The sequence below is a fragment of the Chiloscyllium plagiosum genome, unplaced genomic scaffold (assembly GCF_037043375.1).
Source record: "Chiloscyllium plagiosum isolate Xiang-an unplaced genomic scaffold, Cpla_swu_hap1 HiC_scaffold_51, whole genome shotgun sequence".
Lineage (NCBI taxonomy): Eukaryota > Metazoa > Chordata > Chondrichthyes > Orectolobiformes > Hemiscylliidae > Chiloscyllium > Chiloscyllium plagiosum.
This window is the reverse complement of record NW_028270189.1, coordinates 34,083,434-34,102,869: the sequence shown is the minus strand read 5'-3', so window position 1 is coordinate 34,102,869 and position 19,436 is coordinate 34,083,434. Positions and strand designations below refer to the sequence as shown.

The 19,436-nt window shown below is 44.8% G+C and overlaps 1 long non-coding RNA gene across 9 annotated transcripts in view; it reads left to right on the top strand.

Moving 5' to 3' along the window:
- The first annotated feature begins 1,323 nt into the window (after positions 1-1,323).
- LOC148135148 (uncharacterized) overlaps positions 1,324-19,436 on the top strand; it is a 48,234-nt gene continuing 30,121 nt past the window's right edge. For 5 of the 9 annotated variants that reach the window (XR_015755471.1, XR_015755463.1, XR_015755465.1 and 2 more), the window contains exons 1-5: positions 1,324-1,394; positions 2,032-2,138; positions 4,849-4,931; positions 6,648-6,739; positions 7,640-7,726. This is a non-coding gene — a long non-coding RNA (uncharacterized LOC148135148). Of the gene's footprint in view, positions 1,395-2,031; positions 2,139-4,848; positions 4,932-6,647; positions 6,740-7,639; positions 7,727-11,462; positions 11,568-19,436 lie in introns of all 9 variants that reach the window. The other 4 variants (XR_015755464.1, XR_015755468.1, XR_015755467.1 and 1 more) reach the window with 1 other exon arrangement.

The window sequence follows — 19,436 nt, the reverse complement described above, 5'->3', positions numbered from 1 at the left end:
TAGCAAATCTACTGAAAGAATCTACAGAGTCGAGTCTTAAAGAAAAAATTGCAGGACATTTGGAAAAGCTTATCATTAAACATGGTAGACTGGGTTTTGTGAAAGAGAAACTATATTTGACAAATTTACGACAGTTCATTGAGGAGATAACAAGCAGGGCTGACAAAGGGCAATCCAATGATGTTCCGTATTTGGATTTTAAAAATGTAAATGATAAGGTGCTACATAAAAGTTAATTGCACAATTTAGGAGCTCATGGTATCGGGGTAATGTATTAGCATGGACTGAGGATTGGTTAACCACACTGGCTGTTGCTGAGTCCTCACTTGGAGTACTGTATACAATGTTAGCTCCCATATTTAATAAAGGATAAAGTAACATCGGAGACCATTCAAAAAAGATTCACTTAGCTGCTTTGAGGACAAAAGGGTTGACCTATCAAGAATAGATGAGCAGTGGTGATCTTATGGAAACAAGATTCTGAGGAGCTTGACAGGGTAGATGTTGACTAGATCTTCGAGCACCAGTGAAGTCTCAAACCAGGGGATATTACGAAGGGAACATACATTTTAGAAAAAGTAAAGAATTTTTTCTCTCAGTGAATGGGTAGAATTTTCTCGCCCAAACAATTGTGAAAGTTAAATGTGGGAGGGGAATGGTTGGGTTACTCTTCGGTGGGTTATTCTGGCTTGGTGGGCTGAAGGGCCTGTTTGTTTCCACACAGTAGGGAATCTATGATTCAATCACAAATTATTTTAAAAGAGGGCAGATAGATTTTTGAAATATTGAGCAGTTGAGGGCTATGCGGATCAAGCACAAAAGAGGTGTTGAGGTCTGGGTTGGCCCAGCCATGATCTGATAGAATGGGGGAACAAGCTGAAGGGGATGAATGTCCTACTCCTGCTCCGATTCCTTGAGTCTCCGTTTCATGTTTTTTTTGTTTCCAAAGAAGAGCGTGATACAATGTGCTAAAGATCTCAGATGTGAAAAAGTGGTGTTTATGTACTGATTCAGATGGCATTGATTCATCAATCACAGCTATACAGTCATGAGTAGGAAGGCAATTCCCTCCATGAATAAAGGAAATCTACTGCAGAGCTCACACAAAGGGAATCCTTCCCCTCAGCAAACTCTCCCATCACATGACCCAACATATCAGCTAAAGCAGGACACACTGCGCATGCTCTAGCCAACAAAGGGACCCGGGTGATTGATGTCAGCACCGGACCAATGAAAGGACGGTGGGCGGAGCTGGAGGACCGAGCGGGATGTTCGTCCTCCAACCAATCAACGTGAATGAAGGGCGGAGCTAAACTAAACCATGTGATCCCCCTCGCGCGCGGCGCAGAGTCGCTGTAATGAATGCTCGGGAAGTTGTGGAGAGAAAGGATACGGTAAGGAAAGAAATAAACAGGGAAGCGGAGAAAAACTGTGTTGATATGAGCGGAGAGGTTTTACAAACAAATTGTGCGCATCGGAAAATACAAATTTGAACGTCCCAGTCCCGTGTTTGCAGTAAATGGGGAATTGCCTCAGCGCGGCTGCGGGCCTGAGTGAGCGCCGCCATCTTTATTCGGGACAACGATTCACTGGACACGTGCGGAGCCGCCATCTTTGTAGGGGGCAAGGTGCAGCCAGGCGCATGTGCAGCCTTTCTCTAGTATAGAGTCATTGTGATCATAGCAGCCCATACTGCTCTGATTCTCCTCTGGGCTCCCTCATCACCACTTTGTCAATATCTAGCTTCCTCAGTCTCGAACCATGGGTGTAGTTTTGGTCTGTTTACTACTGTATTATTACTTTTATAGACCTTTGCAAATGAGTTTTTCACTGTGGCCCAGCCCCTGACTATGTACTGCTCTATTATCAGATTACTTTTTTCTTGAATATTTTTGACAGTCAATAATTCTTTTCTCCAATAAGCAAATGTATTTTCCTTCCATTTCTGATTATCAAATTCTGCACCATTTTCATTCCCTGTAAATCCATTTTGCACTCCATGAAACATCAACTGTGTTTCTCCTTCCACAGATACCAGTGATTAATGCCAAAACCCTGTTGCCTGTGGAGAGGGTGATGTTTGACTTTCTTGTACAGCTGCAGTTTGTGTGGTGAAGGTGCTCCGACAATGTGGTTGGGTAAGAGACATTACAGAGTATTCATTACAGCAACAGTGATGATTTGAAAATAATGTCAAATCAACAACAGTTTGTATTTTTATTATCATGCTTATAATTTCACAAAAATACTATTGAGAACTTTAGACATAAGGCCAGAGATGGAGATATTAGGTCAGGTGACTAAAAGCAGGTTTTGAGGGATGTCTTAAAGGTGGAAAGCAGACCTGTGAGATTTTGGCTGCGAATTTCAGACCATGCTGCTTCAGTAACTGTAGAAACAGCCACACAGATGAAGTAATGAATTAACAAATGGTTGGGAGTCTCAAAGAAAATGGGTTGTCGAGGTCTCAAAGGGTGTGTGGTGCAGGAGGCTAGGGATTATCACAGCCAGGAATTAAATCAAGTGTGAGAAATTTAAATTGAGGGATATTGGCCACATGCTGGCAGGTGAGACTAGATTGGGTTGGGATATCTGGTTGGCATGGACGGGTTGGACCGAAGGGTCTGTTTCCATGCTGTACATCTCTATGACTCTATGTTGTTGCTTATGAATAGGAGACTTTTGATGAATCAACAAGCAGATATTTAGATGTTCTTGAGATTAAAGGGAGGTTGAATGTGGGAAGCTGGCCAGGGAGTGAGTTTGGATAATGAAGTCTAGAGATAACACAATGTGGATGAAAGTATATGAGCTGAGACAAGGGTGAAATCAGCTAGAAATAGTGATCTTGGAGTGGGACTGAGCTATCACCCTCACCTCACCTCTGGGATTCAGCTGGTTGTCAGGTTGTGAATCAGGCGGTGACACAATCGGGAGCTGAGTGGCCCTGGTGGAGCCTAAAGTGAGTGTCGCTCAGCTGGCTGTTGTTGAGCAGCTGCTGCTTGGTAGCCCTGTTGATGACTACTTCCATCACTTTACTGCTGATCGAGTGTGGACTGACAGAGGGAAATTGCCTGGGTTGGATTGCCCTGTGTTTTTGTGTTGAACATCCCTGGGCAATGTTTCGCATTTTTGGTAGATGCCAGTGCTGGAGCGGTACGTGGCTTGGTTGGTGGCAAGTTCTGGAGCACAAGCCATCAGTATTATTGCCAGAATATTGGCAGGGCCTGTAACCTTTGCACGACTTAACCATTTCTTGATGTTATTCAAACTGAATCGAACTGGCTTAAAACTCACATCTGTGATGTTGGAAACCACTGGAGAAGGCTGAGATGGATCATCCCACTTTGCACTTCTGGATGCAGATTGCTGCAAATGCTGTCATCTTATCTGGTGAATGGATGTGTGAGGCCCCTCCATCAGTAAAGGTGGGGATATCTGTGATGCTTCCATCAGTGAGTTGTTTAATTGTCCATCATCGTTCACAACTGGGTGTGGCAGAACTGCAGAGCTCCGATCTGTTCCATTGGATGTTGGATCACTTAGCTCTGTTGCTTGCTGCTGATGCTGTTTGATATGCAGGTAATTCTGTTTGATAGCTTCACCAGATTAGCACTTCATTTTTCGGTCTGCCTGGTGCTGCTCATGGCATGCCCTCCTTTACTGTCCATTGTGATGGGTGAGAGCAGGATTTACAACCCCATGAGATTACAGATTGTGCTGGAGTACAGTTCTGCTGCTGTTGATGTCCCACAGTGCCTCATAGATACCCTGTTTGAGATCCTACATCTCTTTGAAGTCTGTCTCATTTAGAACTGTGATGGTGCCACTCAACACAGTGGAGGTTTTCTCAACTTTAAGGCAAGGCATTGTCTCCAAAAGGAACATGTGATGGTCGTTCTTACCGATACTGTATGGCCAGGCGTATCTGCAGCTGGTCAATTCATAACAATGAGATCAAGTATGTTTTTTTCCCTCTTGTTGGTTCCCTCACCACCCGCTGCAGACTCAGTTGAGCAGCTATGTCCTTTAGGACCTGGCCAGCTCAGTCAGTAATTCTGTTGCAGAGCTAGTCTCGATTGTGGACATTGAAATCCTGTACCCAGAGTACGTTTGACACCATTTTATTGCCTCAGTGCTTCCTCCAAATGTTGTTCAACACGAAGGAGAACTGATTCATCAGCCAAGGGAGGACAGTACGTGGTAATCAGCAGGAGCCATGAGACTCCCAGGGCGAATCCTCCCTGTCTGTACACCACTGTTCCACCACCTCTGTCTGGTCTGTCCTGCCGGTGGGACAGGACATATCCAGAGATTTTAGGAGAAATTGAAGACTGCAGATGCGGAGGTCAGAGTCAAGAGTCTGGTGCTGGAAAAGCGCAGCAGGTCAGGCTGATGAAGGGCTGAGGCTCAAAACGTCGATTCTCCTGCTCCTCTGATGCTGCCTGACCTGTTGTGCTTTTTCAGCACCACACTCTCGATATCTCGGGATGGTGATGGTGGTGTCTGGTCATTGTCTGTAAGGGATGATTCCGTGAATATGACTATGTCAGGCTGCTTCTTGACTAGTCTGAGGTACAGCTCTCCACGTTTTGGCACCAAAAACTAGATGTTAGTGAGGAGGACGTTGCAGCATTGAGAGGGCTGATTCTGTGATTGCAATTTCTGGTGCCTTGTTAGATGCCACATGGTCCATTCAGTTTCATTCCTGTGTTGAGACTTGGCAGTGATTAGTACAATGAATAGCTGGATGGGCTGCTGTCAGGTTGGCAGGATTTTTTTCACCATTGACAATGATTCCATGGAGATCAGGAGATTCCTAATTCTAGTTATTTCTCGTGAATTCAGATTCTACCATCTGCCAAGACGGGATTCGAACCAGGACTTCAGTCGTTTGTTTTAATATTCTGGATAAAAGCTAAATACATCAGGTTTGTTCACTCATTTTAAATATCACTAACCCTGGATTTGTTTCTTGTAAAACACTGTCCATCATCCTGTCTCCTCCATCCTCCCCTCCAACAACGAGTGAGGGGCACATGGAGTTTCTCTGTCACTAAGACTGAGATAATCCGATCTGCTGCTTCCCTCCCTCCCACTAGCCCACTGAGCCAAACTGCCTCACGTGGTGTTCCTGGTTTTTGTCCGAAACCTACATCTTTCTCCAGTCTCTTGTTAAGCCTTATCAGAGCTCATCTTAACAATTTACCCAACGCTCGCTAAATCACAGACTTTCCAACACTCTGTCTCCTCCTCCTCCTCACCGATTCACAGATCTTGTTCTGTCGGTCTGTCTTTTCTGGTTATGCCCTTCTCTCCCCTTCTTTGAAAAACCTCCTTTTGACCTCACGGTTTTTGGAAAATCCTGCTCCATTTCCACTCTCTCTTTCCTTTCTGAATTCCTTGCATTTGGTGTCCCTCCAGTATCTATCCTTGCTCTCTCCTCTATCTCACCTACATACTGCCAGGAGTTGACATTGTGAAAAAGCACCATGTTAGGTTTCACATGTACACTGACACTGCCCAGCTCTCCCTCCCCATCATCCCTCTCCATTACTCCACTGTTACTCAGTTACCAAACTGCTTATCACATTCCCACTACTCGATTAGCTGCAGTTTCCTCCAGTGAAACATTGTCACGGTTAAACCCATTGCCTTCAGTTGTTATTCCAAATTCCTTTCTCTTACTGCTGAGCCTCTCCCTCTCCCTGGTAACTGTCTGAGGCAGAAATATGTTCTTCACAATATTGCTGTTATATTTGACCCCAAGGTGACCTTCTGATCAGACATCTGCACAATCCCAAACACCAGGGAATTCCAATCTCTTAAACATTGTTTGTCTCCACCTCACCCCAGCTCCATTGCGACTGAAACCCCTTACCCGCCTCTGTGTCGCCTTAAACTTGACGAATCTGAAGCAGAACCCTTGATTCCGCGACTGACCCAGAATCTGTTTCCAGACTCCCTTTTCAGTATTAACACTCGGAAACATCCACTCAGTATTTATCCTGTCAAACCCCTTAAGAATCCCATCTGTCTCAATGAGATCACCTCTCTTTCTCCAAAATCCAGTGAGTAGAGTCCCAACCTGTTCAGCCTTTATTTAAAAGATAATCCATCCAAACCAGGGATCATCCCAGTGAATCTTCCCTGCTGAAAAATGTGTTGCTGGAAAAGCACAGCAGGTCAGGCAGCATCCAAGGAGCAGGAGAATCAATGTTTCGGGCATAAGCCCTTCTTCAGCTTATGCCCAAAACGTTGATTCTCCTTCTGCTTGGATGCTGCCTGACCTGCTGCGCTTTTCCTGCAACACATTTTTCAGCTCTGATCTCCAGCATCTGCAGTCCGGACTTTCTACTCGTGAATCTTTCCTGAAATGCCTCCAATAAAGTGACACATTTCCGTATCTAAAGGGACCAAAACTGCTCACTTTACTCCAGATATGGTGGTCTCACCACCACTTCCTCATGTTACTCTCAGGTATATACTCCAAACTCTCATACTGAAAACCCTCTAAACAAAACATTCCATTCCCCTTCTTGATGACCTGTTGTAACTATGTACAGTAATCCTGCGCCAGGAGGAGGGGATGTTGTGGGTTTCTAACTTGAACTGAGAGTGACAGATTTTATAAACTTGTATTACAGGATATTACAGGTGGACATTCAGATGGTAATCTCAGTAAATGTTCTGCCAAACTCTGAATTACTCAGTACATCAGGACCTGGATATTCGCATTGTGAGTATTGCATTCCAGATCAATCCCTTTTGCTGCTTAAAAATTCTCCTTTGAATCATCACATTCTCTCAAAAGGTCTCCCCAAACCATCATGTGTTATGTAATCTTTTTATAATGATGTAATGAGTGTAAGGTTTATTATTCGAATGTGTAATTTTTGTATAAGAATGTCTCAGAGAGGGAGAGAATATTCTTCAAGGGGAGAGTAACCATTTTGAGGGGAGGCTGTTGTTTATTGGTATCAATGACATAGGAATAGAAGAGTTCACATTGTTGGATCATTCGAATCTCTTGTGGGGTAGAATTGACCTCCATCAGAAGGATGGATTGTACCTGCACTGAAAGGGAAGAGTTGCTAGTGCTATTCAGGAGGCATTAAACCAGTGAAGGAATGGAGGTAAACTCAAAAGAGTGAGGAAAGAGCCAAGTCTGAGGCTGGTATAGTTCAGGCGTCAAACAGTCAAGGCAGGCAAGGGCAAGGCACAGAATGAGGTAGGACTGAGCAGTTACACTGCATTTATTTCAATGCAGGAGGCCCGATAGGTCAGGCAGAGGAGTTCAGGGTATGGTTTTGAAAATGGCACTGGGATATTACAGCAATTACAGAGGTATGACTTAAGCTACTGGTCCTAACGATTCCTAATGTTCCAAGGTATAGATGCTATAGCAAGGATAGAAAGGGGGCAACAGAGCAGGGGGGTGAGGTGGTTTTGATGAGGGATAACATTATGGCTGGGCTTCAGGAGGATATTCCTGGAAGTACATCCAGGCAAGTTGTACAGGTGGAACTGAGAAATAAATAGTCAGCCGGGAATTGAGAAGCAAATTACCAACAGATCACTTATCTGTAAGAATAGTATGATTGTATACAAGACTTGACCTTTTTTAATTCATTCACAGGATGAGGGTGTCACTGGCTGGGCCTCAAGGGCAGTTAAGATTCAACCACGTTGCTGTGGGTCTGGAGTCACATGCAGGCCAGACCAGGTAAGGATGGCAGATTCCTTCCATGAAGGATATTAGTGAATCTCATGGTTTTTTTTTTTGCAACAATCAACAATGGATTCATGGTCTTTAATAGATTCTTACTTCCAAATTTTTATTGAATTCACATTCCACTGTCTGCTGTGACGGGATCCAAATCCTAGGCCCCAGAACGTTATCTGGGTGTCTGGATTATCCATCTAGCGATAGTATCACTAGACCATTGGGCAGGGTGAGTGACTGAGGTATCAGTGGGGCAGCACATCAGCACCAAATATCCCATGGTCTCTGTGGAAGGGCTGGGGAGGGAAATATATCCCTGGTGGTGGGGTCTGACTGTAGGTAGCGGAAATTGCAGAGGTTAATGCGCTGTATCTGGAGATTCGTGGGGTGGCAGGTGAGGACCGGTGGATTATATTCTTATTGTGGTTGGAGGGGTGAGGGGAAGGTGGAGGTACAGGAAGTGGAGGATATGCATTAGAGGGCATTGTTGATCACGTGGGAGGGAAATGCAGTCCTTGAAATAGGAATCCTTTCTGGGATGTCCTGGAGTGGAATTGCTTCTCCTGGAAGCAGATATGGCAGAGGCGGAGGAATTGGGAGTACAGGTTCATGTTTTTACAGGGATATACTCAAGGGAAATCAGATGAGCAAAAAGGGAACATGAAATATCTCTAGGAAATGGTTTAAGTAGAATCCAAAGCGATTCTACAAATATATCAAGGATAAAAGAAAAAACAGACAAAGAATACAACTTCTTAAAGATCAAGAAGGCCATCTGTGGAACAACAGGAGGTGGGAGAGATACTATGCTACTCTTTTCTGGAGAGTTTGGAGAACTTGATAGTTAACAACAGTGATAACTTGAAAAGTGTCCATGTTACAGAGGAGGTGGTACTGGATGTCTTAAATGGCATCAAGGTGGATAAATCTCTGGGTCCTGATCAGGCGTATCCCAGAAATTTGTGGAAAGCTAGGAAAGCAGTGCCCCTCCCTGAGGTATTTATATCATCGTTTGTGACAGGTGAGGTGCTGGAAGACAGGTGTTGTTATTTTAAAAAGGTGGTAAGGAAAGGCCAGGGAACAAGAGAACAGGCAGCCTGAAGTTAGTGGTAGGCAAATTGTTGGAAGGGATTCTGAGGGATAGGATTTACATGTATTTGGAAAGACCAGGAAAGATTAAGGATAGTCAACATGACTTTGTGTGAGTAATTCTCTCTTTCTAACTTGATTGAGTTTTTTTGAAGATGTGACAAAGATGATTGATGAAGGCAGACTGTGGACGTTGTCTATATGGACACTGAACGATGTTCCACAAAGCAGACTGGTTAGCAAGGTTAGATAACATGGAATGTTGGGAGAACTAGCCATTTGGATACAAAACTGGCTTGAAGGTAGGAGGCAGAGGGTGGTGATGGAGGGTTGCTTTGCGGACTGGAGGCGTGTGAGCAGCAGTGTGCTGCAGGAATGGATATTCGGTCCTCTAATAAATGACTTGGATGTAAATATGAGATATAGTCAGTGGGTTTACAGAAGACACCAAAATTGGAGGTGTAGTGGACAGCGAAGAAGGTTAGTTCAGAATACAACAGGATCTTGATCAGATGGGCCATTGGAGCAAAGAATGGCAAAGAATGTTCAATTTAGACAAATGCGAGGTGCTGCATTTTGGAAAGACAAATCAGGGCAGGATTTATACACTTAATGGTAAAGTCCTTCGGAGTGTTGCTGAACAAAGAGACCATGGAGTTCAGATTCATTGTTCGTAGAAAGTAGAGTCGCAGATAGGCAGACTAGTGAAGGTGGTGTATGGTATGCTTATATTTATTGGTCGATGCATTGAATACAGAAGCTGGGACATCATATTGTGGCTGGACAGGACATTGATGAAGCCATTTCAGGAATTCTGTTTTAAGTTCAAAATCCCCTGTTCTGGGAAGGATGTTCTGAATCTTGAAAGAGTTCAGACAAGATTGACAAAGACTTTGCCAGGGTTGGAGGATTTGGGCTACAGGGAGAGGCTGGGGGTAATTTCCCTGGAGAGTCAAAGATTGAGAGGTGACTTCATGTAGATTTGTAAAATCAGGAGGGGTATGGATAAGGTGAACAGCCAGGGTCTTTCCCCCCCCAGGTTAGGTGGTTCCAAAACAAGATCACATGGGCTTAAGTCAAGAGAGCAAAGATTTAAAAGGGATCTGAGGAGCAAAGTTTTCAAGCTGTGTGTGGTGTGTGTATTGGATGAGCTGCCAGATGAAGTAGTGGAGGCTGATACAATTACAACATTTGAAAGGCATCTGATTGGGTACATGAATAGGAAGTGTTTCGAGGGATACGGATCAATAGCTGGGAATAGGATTCCATTAGTTTAGGATTCCTAGTTGGCATGGACAAATTGGACCAAAGATCTGTTTCTGTGCTGTACATCTCTGTGACACGAATAAATGAAAATAAGATGTGTTCCTCTTTTGTAGAGAGCTAGCAGAAGCACAGATAATTGTATGCGGAGCTGAGAAGGTTAAGCAGTGAGTTTGACCAGCTGCAAATTTGTGTCTAGGATATTTAATTTGCAGAGAGAAGGGAATTGTGAACAATGTCACAATTTTAGTAACTATTTTCAGGTAATTGGCAAATAATATGTGAACATGTGAACAATATTTTATTCAGTAAAGTCTGAGCATCTGGAACTGTCTGATTGGCAGCTGGACACAGACTCGGCAGTTATTCATAAACAGATTTGGAATTTTACTTTTTAGGGGACGATTTGGGGGGGCTATGGGCAAATGGGAAGGGAATTGGGACAGATGTGCAGCATCTCCAGAGGGAGAGAGTACAGTCCCAATGGGCTGAATAGCTCCCAGCCCCTGTGCTCTGTGATACTGCCCCATTCACTATGAATGATGAAGCTCATCCCAGGACAGAGAGAGGGAGGATCCCACCACTCACCTCACAATGGGTCTCGTGTGATTGATGTCAGCGCAGGCCAATAGGGGGCAGAGGGCAGTACTAGAGGACCAGGTCGTACCAGTTTGTCTTCCAACCAATCAGAGTGAATGAGGGCATCCTCAATGCTGGAACTAAAGAAAGGCACTTGTAGCAGAGATCTGAGAAACTGGAGGACATGAGATAGGGAGCGTTCTGTGGCTGGTGAGGAATTATATAAATAAGGAAGAGTTGTGAGGCTGGATGAGGTGACAGTGATCAGGAGAGTTGAGGATGGAGGGATTTAGAGTTAGTGAGGATTAGAGTCATAATGTTATACAGCAAGGAAACAGGCCCTGTGGTCCAACCAGTCCATGCCAACCATAATTGCAAACTGAACTAAGTGTACGTGCCTCCGCTTGGTCCACATCCATCCAAATATTTCCTATTTATGTACTTATCTGAATGTATTTTAAATATTGTAATTGTATTCACAGCTACCACTTCCTCTGGAAGTTCATTCCACACGTATATATATTTTTTAAAACCCTTATGTCTTTTCTCAAACCTTTCTCATTTCTTCTCAAAATGAATGCACCCGAGTTTTGAATCCCCCTCTCCCCCGGCTATTCACCTTATCTACACTCTTTCTGATTTTATAAACCTCTAATAAGGTCACCCCTCAACCTCATGCACGCCAGTGGAAAAAATTCCCAGCCTATCCAGCCTCTCCTTAGAACACAATCCCTCCATTCATGGCAACATGCAGGTAAATCTCTCCTGAACCTGCTCCAATTTAATAATATCCTTCCTATAACAGCACAACCAGAACTGGACAGAGTATTCCAGAAGAAGCCTCCCCAACGTCCTGTACATCCTCAACATAACGTCCCAACTCCTGTACTCAAAGGTCTGAACAATGAAGGTAAGTGTGCTAAGCACCTTCTTAACCACCCTGTCTACATGTGACACAAACTTCCAAGAGTGAAGCCCTCGGTCTCTTCGTTCCCATATCACTACTCAAGGTCCTACTTTTATTGAGTGTAAGTCCTACCCTCGTTTGTTTTGTCAGAATGTAGTATTTTGCATTTATTCCAATCCAAAAGTCCTTCAAGTATAAAGGCAGTAAGAGTATAATTAAGAGGGAAATCAGGAGGCAAAAAGGGGACGTGAGATAGCTTTGGCGAATAGGGTTAAGGATAATCCAAAGGGCTTTTATAAATACATTAAGAACAAAAGGCTAACTAGGAGAAAATAGAGATCAGCAAGGCAGTCTTTGTGTGGGGCTTCAGGCGATGGGCGAGATAGGGAAACAATACTTTGCATCAGTGTTTACTGTGAAGAAGTACATGGGCGATATAGAATGTGGGGAAATAAATGGTGACGTCTTGAAAAATGTCCATATTACAGAGGAGGAGGTGCTGGATGAGTGGCTAAGGAGCTGGTGCAGGGGAAAATGATTCACATTTTTGCATCATTGTGATCTCCTCTGGAGTAGAGTTGACCTGATAAGAAGGATGGATAGTACCTGATTTGGAAGGTGTGTAATATCTGGGCAGGGAGATTTGTTAATGCTACTCAGGAGGCATTAAACCAGTGAGGGAGTGGGTGTGATTGCAAATAGATAGTGAGAAAAGAGGTATGTCTGAGGCTGGTGCAGTTCTGAGGTCAAATATTCAAGGCAGACAAGGGCAAAGCAGAGAATGAGGTCAGACTGAGCAGTTACACTGCATTTATTTCAATGCAAGAGACCTGACAGGGAAGGCAGATGGGCTTAGGGTATGGTTTTGAACATGGCACTGGGATATTATGAGTATTACAGAAACGTGGCTCAGGGATGGATAGGACTGGCAGCTTAATGTTTCAGAGTATAGATGCTATAGGAAGAATAGAAACGGGGTCAAGAGAGGGGGGGAGTAGCGTTTTTGATCAGGGATAGCATTATGTTTGTGCTTAGGGAGGATATTCATGGGAGTACGCCCAGTGAAGTTATTTGGGTGGAACTGGGAATTAAGAAAGGCATGATCACCTTATTGCGGTTGTCTGCGTGGATTGCATCCGGGTTCTCTGGTTTCCTCCCACAGTCCAAAGATGTGCAGGGTAGATTGGATTATCCAGGCTGAATTGCCCGTAGTGTTCAGGGATGTGTAGGTTGGGTGGCCCTGGAAAATGCAACGTTACAGGGGGAGGTTAGGAGGCTCTGAGCGTCAGTATCGATGTGATGGACCGAATGGTCTCATTCCACACTGTTGGGATTCTGGGATTCTCTGATAATTCTATTAATTTTAAAATAGTTACAGAAAATAATAGACCAGATTGTCCAATTTAGAAACTTAACTTTTCAAAGGTCAATTTTGATGGCACAAGGCAAAAACTTTCATCTGACCCCTCAAACCTGCTCTGCCATTCAATAAGATCAGGGTTGATCTTTTCATGGCCTCAGCTCCACATTCCTGCTCTCTCACCATAACCCTTAATTCCTTTCCTGTTCACAAATCTACCTTTTGCCTTAAAGGCAAATAAAGTTGATAGCTCAACTGCTTCACTCAGCAGGGAATTCCACAGATTCACAACCCTTCAGCTGAAGAAGTTACTCCTGAACTCAGTCCTAAATCTGCTCCACCTTATTTTGACGCTACGTTCTCTAGTTTCACCCACCCCTGGTGAAAATAAACTCCCTGCTTCTATCTTACTTACTCCCTTCATAATTTTGTTTTTTTACCCCATCCAATCTCCCATTCTTCTAAATTACAATGAGTTTTCTCAATCTCTCCACATAGACCAACCCTCTCAACTCCAGGCCCAAACTAGTGACCCTCCTCTGCACCCCCTCCAGTGCCAGTACATCCTTGCTGAAGTAAGGAGATCAAACCTGTACACACCTGTACCAGGTGTGGCCTGTACAGCTGCAGCATAACTATCCCTCTAGCAAGGAAGCACAATATTCCGTTCACTGCCTTAATTACCTGCTGCACCTGCAAACCAACTTCCTGTGATTCATGCAGAAGGACACCCAGCTCCCTCTGCACAGCAGCATGCTGCAAGTTTTCACCATTTCATCATCCAGTTTGCTGTTAGTCCGACCAAAATGGATGACCTCTCATTTCCCAACATTGTCCTCCATCTGCCAGATCCTTACCCACTCACTCAACCGATCTGTATCCCTGTGCAGACTTACGGTGGCCTCTGCACACATTGCTCTACCTCATCTTTGTATCAAATCTGAACTCCGACACCGTACACTTGGTCCTCAACTCCAAAACATTTGTGTAAATTGTAAACAGTTGTAGTGCCAACACTAATCCAAACACCCGTTTATCCCCATTCTTTACTTTTTGTTGGTTAACCGATCCTGTATCCATGCTAATACATTACCCATAAAGCCGTGCAGCCTTTATCTTATACAGCAGCCTTTCATGTGGCAACTTGTCGATTACTTTCTGGAAATCCAGATACACCACATCCACCGGGTCCCCCTTGTCCAATGCATTTGTGATGTCCTCAAATAGTTCAAGTAAATGCGTTAAACATGAGCTGCCTTTCATGAATCCATGCTGTGTCTGCTCAATGGGGGATAGTTTCTGCCCAGATAACTCGCTATTACTTCCTTGAGAGGTTCAAGCATTTTCCCCACTACAGAAGTTAAACTAATGGGTGTTTTTTTTTAAAATAGTGGCATCACATTTGCAGCTTTCCAATCTGTCAGATACGTCCCAGAGTCCAGCAAATATTCGGGAATTATCATAAACACATTTGCTATTTTCCTGGCCATCTCTTTTCGCCCCTGGGATGCATTCCATCACGGCCAGGCACCCCTTTTACCTTTAGGCTGTTACCTTTCCCAACACTTCCTCTTTACTGAGAATGATTGATTCTCTGTCCACATCTGCCATTGCCTCCGTAGGCCTGTAAAAATGAGACAATGAGAGTACACAGACAGTATGTTCCTGTTAAGGGCAAGGCTGGGAGGCGTAGAGAATGCTGCCTGTCAAGAGAAATTGAGGCTCTGGTCAAGAAAATGAAGGAGGGATATGACAGGTGCAGACAGCTGGGTTTGAGTGGATCCCTGGAGGAGTATAGAGACAGTGGGAGAATACTTGAGGGAAACCAGGAGGGCAAAAAGGGGACAAGCGATGGCTTTGGGAAATAGGTTTAAGGAGAATCCAAAGAGATTCTAGAAATACACTAAGGACAAAGAGTGACCAGGCAGAGAATAGGGACCCTCAAAGATCAACAAGACTGACTATGGAACCGCAGGAGGTTGGAAAGATTCTATATGAATATTACACATTGGTTTTTACTGAAAAACGATATGGAAGCTAGAGAATTTGCACAAATAAATAGCGATAACTTGGCAAGTGTCCATGTTACAGAGGAGGATACCCTGAATGTCTTAAAATGGATAAAGGTGGATAAATCCCTGGGACCTGATCAGATGTATCCCAGAAATTTGTGGGAAGCTAGGGAAGTGATTGTTGGGCCCCTCCCTGAGATATTTGTGTCATCAATAACTACAGGTGAGGTGCTGGAAGATGTGTGCCATTATTTGAGAAAGGTGGTAAGGAAAAGCCAGAGAACTATAGACCGGTGAGCCTGAAGTCAGTGGCAGGCAAGTTGTTGGAAGGGATTCTAAGGGACAGGATTTGCATGTAATTGGAAAGGCAAATAATTGGGGAGAATCAGCATGGCTTTGTGCATGGACATCGTTAACATGGACTTCAGGAAGACACAATGTTCCACATAACAACAGACTGGTTAGCAAGTTCAACATCATAGAATACGGGGAGAACTAGCTATTTGGTTTTAAAAAAAAATGGCTGAAAGGTCATTCATCACAGAGATATACAGCACAGAAACAGACCCTTCGGTCCAACCCATCCATGCTAACCAGATATTCCAGCCCAATCTATCCCACCTTCCAGCACCCGGCCCATATCCCTCCAAATCATTCCTATTCATATACGTATCTAGATGCCTTTTAAATGTTGCAATTGTACTAGCCTCCACCACTTCCTCTGGAAACTCATTCCATACACGTACCACCCTCTGCGTGTAAACGTTGCCCCTCAGGTCTCTTTTATATCTTTCCCCTCCCACCCTAAACCTATGCCCTCTAGTTCTGGAAGCCCCCACTCCAGGGAGGAGACTTTGTCTATTTATCTTCTTTATCCTATCCATGCCGCTCATGATTTTATGTACCTCTGTGAGGTCACCCCTCAGCCTCCGACACTCCAGGGAAAACAGCCCCAGCCTATTCAACCTCCCCTTGTCGTGATTTCGACCAGGAGCAGATTTGTCTCCAGGATATTTAGTTGACAGAGAGGGAAAGTAGAAGGTTTGTCACAATTTTTAGTAACTGCATTCATGTAACTGGCAAATAATGCAAGGTAAAAATGAGAAGATTATTTTACTGAGTCAGTTCTGAGCATCTGGAACAGTTTGAACAACAGCTGAATGCAGATTCAACAGTTACTGTCAAAACAAATTTGGAATTCAACTTTTTAAGGAAAGATTTGGAGGGTTATGGACAGATGGGAGGGGAGTTGGGACAGATTTGCAGCATCTGCAGAGGGAGAAAGTACAGCTCAAATGGGCTGAATAGCCCCCAGCCCTTATACTCTGTGATAATGCCCCAATCACTGTGAATGATGAAGCTCATCCCACCGCAGAGCCATCGAGCCATAGAGATGTACTGCACAGAAACAGACCCTTCGGTCAAACTCGTCCATGCTGACCAGATGTCTTAACCTAATCAAGTCCTATTTGCCAGCACTTGGCATATATCCCTCTATACCCTTCCTATTCATATACCCATTCAGATGCGTTTCAGATGGTGTAATTGTACCAGGCTCCACCACTTGTCCTGACCGAAAATTCCATGCATGCAGCATCCTCTGATTGACAGAAGTTGCCCCTTAGGTCCCTTTTAAATATTTTCCCTGTCAACTTAAACCTATGCCCTCCCGTTCTGGACCTGTCTATTTATCCCATTCATGCCCCTCATGGTTTTATAAAACTCAATGAGGTCACCCTTCAGCCTCCAACACTTATGGGAGGATCCCACCAACATGACACAATGGGGCCCAGGTGATTGACAGCAGCTGCAGACCAATAGGAGAGTTGGCGTGATCCTCCAGCCAATAGAAGTGAATGAGGGGTGTGGCCAGCAGGCCAACACGTGACCATGAGCTGTGCAGGCGCAGTGTCACTGTGAGGGGGGGACTCAGTGAGTGTGATGGGAGTGGCATAGACTGGGAGAAAAATGGAGTTTGTGGCTACTGGGGTGGTTTATAAACACATGATGTAGGCTGCTTGACATGAATTACAAGCTCCCGCTAAATAAAAACCAGAAAAAACTGTGGATGATGGAAATGATAAACAACAACCAGAAAGTGCTGGAAAAGCTCAGCAGGTCTGGCAGCATCTTTGAAGACAAGTCATAGTTAACATTTCTGATCCTATGAACCTTCCTCAGAACTGATGTGACTGAGGAAAAAATGTTGGTTTATATGCAGAAGGTATAGGTTAAAGAGTAAATGATTGGGAATAGAGCCCAAAGAGAGAGAGAGGAGAAATTGGACAAAGGAGTGTATATCGATCTGGCTGGGGGAGAGTGAATAGCTGTTTATGGGGACTGTTAGTGGCTAATCAGTGTGTAATAGCAGGCTATATAATAACAAGGCCTGGTGTGTGGGGTAGGGGGCTAGGATGCTAGGACGTGGGAGAGTTCAGGATCTAAAATTATTGAATTTGATATTGAGGCCAAAGGGCTGAAGGGTCCCCGAGTGGGTGATGAGATTTTCTTCTTCCAGCTTCGTTAACATGTGGCACTGGAAACACACAGCAGGTCAGGCAGCATCCAAGTAGCTGGAGAATCGACATTTTAGGTATATGCCCTTCATCAGGAATGTGTGGTGTGGGAAAGAGTGCTGAGAAATAAATAGGAGGGGGTGTGTAGGTTGGGGGGGAAGGGAGCTAGGAAGGCAATAGGTAGATGCAGATGAGAGGTAATGGTGAGAGGGTGGAGTGGATAATGGGGAAGGAAGATGGACAGGTGGGTCAGTTCAAGAGGCCAGTGCCGAGTTGGAGAGTTGGAGCTAGGATAAGGTGGGGTGAGGGGAGATGAGGAAACATTGATGCTGTGTGGTTGAAGGGTCCCAAGGCGGACGATGAGGTGTTATTCCTCCAGGCTTCGGATGGGTCGATTTGGCGATGGAGGCAGCCCAGAATCTGCATGTCCTTGGCGGAGTGGGAGGGGCTGTTGAAGTTGTCGGCCACAGGGCAGTGTGGTTGGTTGGTACGTGTCCCAGAAGTGTTCCCTGAAATATTCCGCAAGTTGGTGTCCTGTCTCCCCACTGTAGAGGAGACCACATCGAGAGCAAAGGACTCAATAGGTGAGATGTTTGAATGTAAGAACTATCTCTGCTGAATGTGGAAGGATCCTTTGGTGTCTTGGATGGAGGTGAGGGGAAGGTGTGGGCACAGGTTTTCCACCTCTTGCAATGGCGAGCGAAGGTGCCTGGGAGTGGAGGATGGGTTGGTGGGGAGTGTGGATCTAACAAGGAAGTCACAGAGGGAATGGTCTCTGAGGAATGCTGAAAGGGCTGGGGAGGGAAATATATCTCTGATGGGGTCTGATTGTAGGTGGTGGAAATGGTGGAGGATGATGTGTTGTACCTGGGTGGAATGTGAGGACTTGGGGGATTCTATCCTTGTTGCAGTTGAAGGAGTTGGGTTCAAGGACGGAGGTGTGGGAAGTAGAGGAGATACGGTGGAGGGTATTGTTGACCACATGGGAGGGGAAATTGCTGTAATTGAAATACGGATCCATTTGGTATGTTCTGGAGTGTTCTGCCAGTTTGTATCAAGCTTCACTGGAACATTGCAGTAAGTATGAGACAGGGATGCTGGCCAGGGAACAGGCTCGTGTGTTGAAGTGGCAGGCAACTGGAAGCTCAGGGTCTTATTTGCGGCAGAACGTACATCAGCCACCATTTCCATCACATCCACTGAGATGCTGCCAGACACCGGTTCCTGTTCCCTCCATTAACAGCTATGCACTCTCCCAGCCAGATCGCTATCCCAGTCCTTTTTCTTTCCAAATGTTCCTTTGGGCTCTGTCCCCACCTATTATTCACTCTTTAACCCCTATCTCCTTTGCCATTGCACTGGGAGCTAAATTGCCCCTAGTTTTCAGAGACGTGTAGGTTAGGTGCAAGATAAATATTTGTCTTTACTATTCATCCTGCACTGACTGTGAGTTTTGTTGTGTGAATTCATTTTATGGGATATTAATTGAGACTGGGATCTCAAAAACAGGTTTTTACAGTCAGCAGAGACATCAGGACCTGAATATAATTGGCATTTAACTGTGAAAACAGAAAGGTTTGTCTGTTCTGTCTATGAGAAAATATCATTTAGTGGGCGGCACGGTGGCACAGTGGTTAGCACTGCTGCCTCACCGTGCCTGAGACCTGGGTTCAATTCCTGCCTCAGGCGACTGACTGTGTGGAGTTTGCACGTTCTCCCCGTGTCTGCGTGGGTTTCCTCCGGGTGCTCCGGTTTCCTCCCACAGTCCAAAGATGTGCAGTGTCAGGTGAATTGGCCATGTTAAATTGCCCGTAGTGTTAGGTAAGGGGTAAATGTAGGGGTATGGGTGGGTTTCACTTTGGCGGGTCGGTGTGGACTTGTTGGGCCGAAGGGCCTGTTTCCACACTGTAAAGTAATCTAAATCTAATCTTCAATACTTTTGTAAAGCAAAAATCAGAGAGATTGACAAATTTGTGTCTGGATC